The 6,061-nt window shown below is 47.8% G+C and overlaps 1 long non-coding RNA gene across 1 annotated transcript; it reads right to left on the reverse strand.

Annotated features, from left to right (window-relative positions):
- Nucleotides 1-1,085: 1,085 nt before the first annotated feature.
- Nucleotides 1,086-5,461, reverse strand: LOC106895293. The gene is made up of 2 exons (XR_001413406.1): nt 2,710-5,461; nt 1,086-2,003 (listed from the first exon to the last, which is right to left on the reverse strand). It is a non-coding gene; the product is annotated as an uncharacterized LOC106895293 (long non-coding RNA).
- Nucleotides 5,462-6,061: the final 600 nt, after the last annotated feature.

Consider the following 6,061-nt stretch of genomic DNA (forward strand, 5'->3'; position numbering starts at 1 on the left):
TTGGGCAGAGGGGGGGGAGCATGGGCAGGGTGGCAGGGAGCCGAGTGAAGGTGCTGGGGGCTTGGCATGAGCTCAGGTTGTGCCTCGCTCTGTTTCTCTCCTGGCTCTGCAGACCAAGGGGGGGGAAGGATGCAACGGGAGAGAAGATGCTCGTCAGCTCTCCTTGACAGCATCTGCCCTAAATCCTCCTCACCCCTGCTAGTGTCTCATCTTAGGATCATCATCTCTCGCCCCCTCACCTGTCCGGCTCAGCCTCTGCTACTGGTGAGTTTTCTTTTCAAATTGAAAGGAGAAGGTTTCTGCTGGGCTGGGGCTTGGTGATGGGCACAAAGGTTTCGGAGAGGATGGGGCCATCTCTGGCCCAGGCCCTCCCTGCCCCCATCCGTCATTAGAGCTGAGAATTATCAGGGCAGTGATGGTAATAAATAATGACAAGGAGACTGGTAATCGTATTAGTAGTAGCATTACTAACGTTATAATCATTATATTATTGTTATTATATGGGTTACTATCTCCTCGGATTTGGGAGGCTCTGAGTGTTTTGGTTTGTCTGAAACTCTGATTTTATGGGTCATGTTAACACTTGCAGATATACCCGCAATGATTTTCCTTCAATATTTCACACTGGGATGGATTTATGATGTGTTGTACCTCTGTCAGAAGCTTTGGGAGTGTCGGGAGCTCTGGGCTGCCGTTTTTTATAAATCACCGTAAATCATTAAAACCCTGGCTTTAATGAATGCAAATGTAGTGCCACAGCAGGGGAGCCGGTTGGCTGGAGGCGCTCCCAGAGCTGGAATCACTCCTTCACCAGCGGCTGTTGAAAGATGTTTCTTCAAACTCAGTCCTGCAAACCACGTGGGGCCGGGGATGATCGTGACAATCTTGGGGCTAAATCTGTGCAGACATAAACCTTATTAACACCCATCAAATGAAACTCTCCTCATTTTTGTTTTTTTCCCCAAAGATCCACAGAGCTGACGAGGAAAGAAGGGGAGTTGTTGGATATTCATAATGTAAAACCTGGTTCTGGGAACATTTGCATTTTTAATATAGTTAAGTGTGCATGTATTGACAAGATTAGGTTAACATAGTCATAAAGGATTTATTTAAAGGCATAATGCCTATTGCAGATTTCTGGTGCCTGAATGATCATTTCCTAATATCGCTGTTATAAATACTTCCATGATTCACATCTCCTGTTGCAGAACAAGCAGCAAACTGCAGGAAGCAAGAACAGAAATTGATTATTTTTTTTTTAATAAAAGAAGATTTTTTTTGAGTTTTATTATAACTCCAATTTGAGCCAGAAATTCAATTGCAGCAAACAATAAATAACAAATAAGGGTGGGTTTGCTCTGGAGCGGTGGCTAGCGCTGGTTTGCAGTGGGAAATGCTCTTCTGAAATTCTCCCTCTGGGATTTTTCCCAGACTTTGGGCTATTTTACCTCTGTAAGACCCCGTTGCTTCCCCAAACCGGAGCATCAGAATCCCTCCTGCTCAGCCCCGAGAGCTGCATTTCTCGCCGGGAGAGCCAGGGATGCTGGAAATGCCAGGGTGAGGCAGGAGGTTTAAAGCAAACTCCTGATTAAACAGTGGCAACCGTGTCTGGAGGGCACTGCAGAGCCAAAAGTAACTGTGCTCGAGGAAGGATTAGACAAATTATTGAGTGACACAGGCTCTGGTGGCTGCTAAACCCAATAATCTCTGTGCAAACCTCTCGCTGGGGCTGTCCCCATGGCCAGGGGAGCATCCCTGGCTGCTTGTCCTGCTCTGGCCCTCTATAAACCAGCCAGGACCAGCACTGCCAGGCTGTTCCTCCTGGATAAGGGGAGAAGATATTGGGAACTTCCCTGCTGAACATGCACAAAGTGTGTCGTGTTAATTTTTAAAGGGGTAAGGGAGAGCTGTAGCTTCGCTTTGAAATACTTCTGAAGGGTCTGAGCTCCTTTGTCTCAGGTCTTTTCCGTCAGGCGATGCACAGACACTGCGGCTTTTCTTTCCTAAGACAGAAAAAGAAGCGATTTCTTGCACTCCAATCAACTTTTATTTGAGTGAGATACGACATTACACTCAAAGAGTGGTGGAAAAGTCCAAAGATGGCACCATCCCAAGAGAAAACACCTTGAAGCTCAGCACAGCAGCCGTAGGTCTGTTCCCAGAGTCTGACCAGCACATCCTACCCGGCAGCCCCGAAGTCATTTCAGGCTTAGGAGTTAGGGCAAGTTTTGACTGCTATCGTGATGCTGTTCCTACAGAGTCTGACCAGCACATCCTACCCGGCAGCCCCGAAGTCATTTCAGGCTTAGGAGTTAGGGCAAGTTTTGACTGCTATCGTGATGACGAGCACAAAATTTTTCTAACTGTTGCTTTTTGGCTGAAAGGAGCCCAGATTGGCAAAGGCACACCGTGGAAGTGCATGTTCTGGGTGTGGGTGAGGGCTCCAGGTGGGTCCCCAGCACCTCGAGGGGCTCCTTTCTCTGTGCCCATGGGCTGCACCAGGCACAGGAGCTCCTGAGCTGGACCTGGGCATCCCACAGAAATGCAAACAGTGTGTAATAATAACAATAATCACAATCCAGATCCCCAGCTCCAAAATTTAAATTCTTTGAGCATAATTAACCTGTTAAGTTCATAGTTAGGAGGGACTATAAATCGTGGCCTGTCTCCCAAGATGGGGGCTAGAACAAGGGACTCTCCTGTCCTTACCTTCATGGGTTGCTTGACCTGAAGCTCTGCTCCAGGATGATGATCTCCACCTCTTAGAGCTGTGGGACCCCCCTGGCCTGGAGAGTGAGGGAGGGCAGAGATGTGCCCTGGTCCCACTTTTCCTCTGCGCATCTCACTGGGGAGGGGAAAAAGCTATGAAGAATAAATAATCAAAGAAAAAACACCTTAAAACAGAGCAAATCAGCTCAGAACCCATCGCTCTGCCATCCCACACAGCGATGCAAAGGGGATCATTACCTGCACCGTGGTCTTTGCTCCTTATCCCCTCGCTGGGCGTTTGGCACCGTGTCCCATGGGAATATCCTGGCAACACCTGCAGTGCCCAGGAAGCCTTGGCACAAAGGTTTGGGCTCCGGTTCCAGCCACAGTCAACACGGTGTGTTTGTGCAGCCAGAGGAGAACCTATCCATCAGAGCAACACCCTTCCTCTTTACGCATGTTTTTGAAGTGTAATAGCCATTTAACTACCCATTAATACCACTTCTCTCCTGCCAGGAGACCGGAGAAAGAGGTTATTTTCAGTCACCAAAGGATTTACTTATATCTTTTAATAAAGCCTGGTGAAAAAACAGCATTATAACCGAGGCATGAACTTTTAATGAGTTTATTTCGTAATCTTTTTGGAGATTATTGTTGAACTAACCGTGTCTTTCAACTCTGTTGTTGGCTTAAAGTGCTGGCACAGAACAGCTCTCCAGATCTTGTGTGCTGCACTGTTTGCTCTCCCCAGTCCCCCCCCCTGAATTTTGGTCTATACTGCCATTGCAGTGTAAGGGAGAACACACTGACAGCGATATCACCTGCCCAGATGATCTGGGGATGGTCGCAAACATCATGTGTATAGGTGAAGAATATATTCCAGCATGATATGTAGCTTGCTTAGTGAGCCCTGCTGGAAAGATTTCCAGATAGCGATTGATTTTCCAGTCCTGTAATTAGTTCAGAGATTACAAACATAGAAAATATTGCTCCAGAAATTGATTTCTTTAATTGCTCATCGCACCAAAGCTACATGGTGACTGCGGAGTGCATCACATGCTTCCTGCAGGGAAAGACTTTGAACTTTGGAAAAAATATTGCCCCCGTAAGCACGGAGAGCAAAATCACGTGGGTAATTGTGTTGCTGTCTCAGATAAGGCCTGGATCCCACGCGTTACAGCTGATTTTGAAAATCCATCCTTATCGTTCCTCTCGCAGGATCAAGGTCTATGGGAGACACCCTGCATCTGGGAGGCTGGACCATGGCCCGGGTGGGAGCTGCCCGTGTGGGTCTCACCCCGGGTTCCCCCAACCAGCCAAACCTGCACCTGCAGAAGCAAACGTGCCCTGGACCTGCCAGATCCGGAATTTCCTCTACGTTTTATTGCTTCCGGGCAATGTTTTTCCAGCTGTAATTACCAGCTGAAGACATCTCTTCTCCTCTTCGGAGGGGATGTTGGGTCCACCCCAGCGAGGTGCAGGAGGTGCTGGTGACTCAGTGGCCTCGTGGCACGCACGGGGTGGGGTGGCCACTCCTTATGTAAATCAGGAGTAATTCCATGCAGTTAAAACCCCATGAACTTCCTCTTCCGAAGCAGCTGATATTTTTCTTTGACAGGATAATGGCAGATGTGTGTGGAGGCAAAGCTAGGAGACCCCAACAGAGGCAACGAGGGCACTGCAATTAGGGATGTTACTGGGGTTACTTCATTTCACTGCCCGACTGTGCCAGGCATTAAAAAAAAACCAGTTGAGCCAGTCCCTAAAAAGCTTGCAAATTAGGAAGGCTGAGCAGGCAGCATCCCCCCCAAAAGATAATTTCCAAGCTACAGGATTACATATTCTGCCACGGTCACTCAGAGAATTTGGGTACCAAGAGATTTGTTCCAGAACCTGTGAAATCTCAGGAAGGAAGAAGAGTTGTTCATTTTTAAAAACCCCAAACCTTGTAATAATAAAAGTAGGCAAACTGGGCAATCTTTGATTTGGTTAAGAAAGTGTTCCTGCAATGATAAAATTCCCAAATAGACCCAGTCCCAGCAAGACCTTGGGAAGAATCTCGGGAGATGGGAAGTGTTTCAGTGAAAGTGAACTTAATAAGTCATTACTGACCTGGGAGCACCTTCCCCTCCCTCGTCTTCAGCAGCTCCTGAGGCCAGTGGTGTCAGAGCAGGGCACAAGTCCTCCTCCTGCACCAGGAACCATGGCACCAGCCTGTTCTCAATCTGGGCAGGAGCACGGTATCACTGGGAGCATCGTTGGGCAGGAATCCCAGGGGAGAAAGGCGTGGAAGGAAAGGAGGAGAAAATGCTGCTTTATCCTTAACCTCCCAAAGCAATTAGTGGGGTCTCCTGCCTTCCTGGGAAGCAGGATTTGGGGTGTGAGGAGTGAATTACAGGCGCTCCCCCCACATCCCTCTGCTCCAGGACACGGGGATATTAAAAAAAAAATAAAATAATTAAGTATTTCATCCCAAGAATATATCTAGTTTTGGTTAAGAGACTCCCCCTTGCATGAGGGCAGAGGGGGGGAAGCTGGTAATAACTGTGTATTTTGGGGGTGACCCCTGGCCTCCCCGAGGTGGGGGGATTTGCAGGGTGACCTGCGGGCGTTTCTCCTTGGAATTCCTGCGGGATGCGCAGGGGAGCGGCTGAGTTATCCCAGTCTCACTCTCCCATCTAGTGGCAAAACAAGGAAAGGTGGTCCAGGCAGAAAGAATGAAATTTTATCTTTCTGGGGCTTTTGGAGGGGGGTCGGTTAAACCCATCTTCCCCAGCACGTTGGAGGTCAGGAATGTCACCGACCGGATCCAGATGGAAACTGGTGAAAAAACAGCATTATAACCGAGGCATGAACTTTTAATGAGTTTATTTCGTAATCTTTTTGGAGATTATTGTTGAACTAACCGTGTCTTTCAACTCTGTTGTTGGCTTAAAGTGCTGGCACAGAACAGCTCTCCAGATCTTGTGTGCTGCACTGTTTGCTCTCCCCAGTCCCCCCCCCTGAATTTTGGTCTATACTGCCATTGCAGTGTAAGGGAGAACACACTGACAGCGATATCACCTGCCCAGATGATCTGGGGATGGTCGCAAACATCATGTGTATACATGAAGAATATATTCCAGCATGATATGTAGCTTGCTTAGTGAGCCCTGCTGGAAAGATTTCCAGATAGCGATTGATTTTCCAGTCCTGTAATTAGTTCAGAGATTACAAACATAGAAAATATTGCTCCAGAAATTGATTTCTTTAATTGCTCATCGCACCAAAGCTACATGGTGACTGCGGAGTGCATCACATGCTTCCTGCAGGGAAAGACTTTGAACTTTGGAAAAAATATTGCCCCCGTAAG

This window comes from Calidris pugnax, unplaced genomic scaffold (genome assembly GCF_001431845.1).
Source record: "Calidris pugnax isolate Ruff unplaced genomic scaffold, ASM143184v1 scaffold50, whole genome shotgun sequence".
In the NCBI taxonomy this organism is placed as follows: Eukaryota; Metazoa; Chordata; class Aves; order Charadriiformes; family Scolopacidae; genus Calidris; species Calidris pugnax.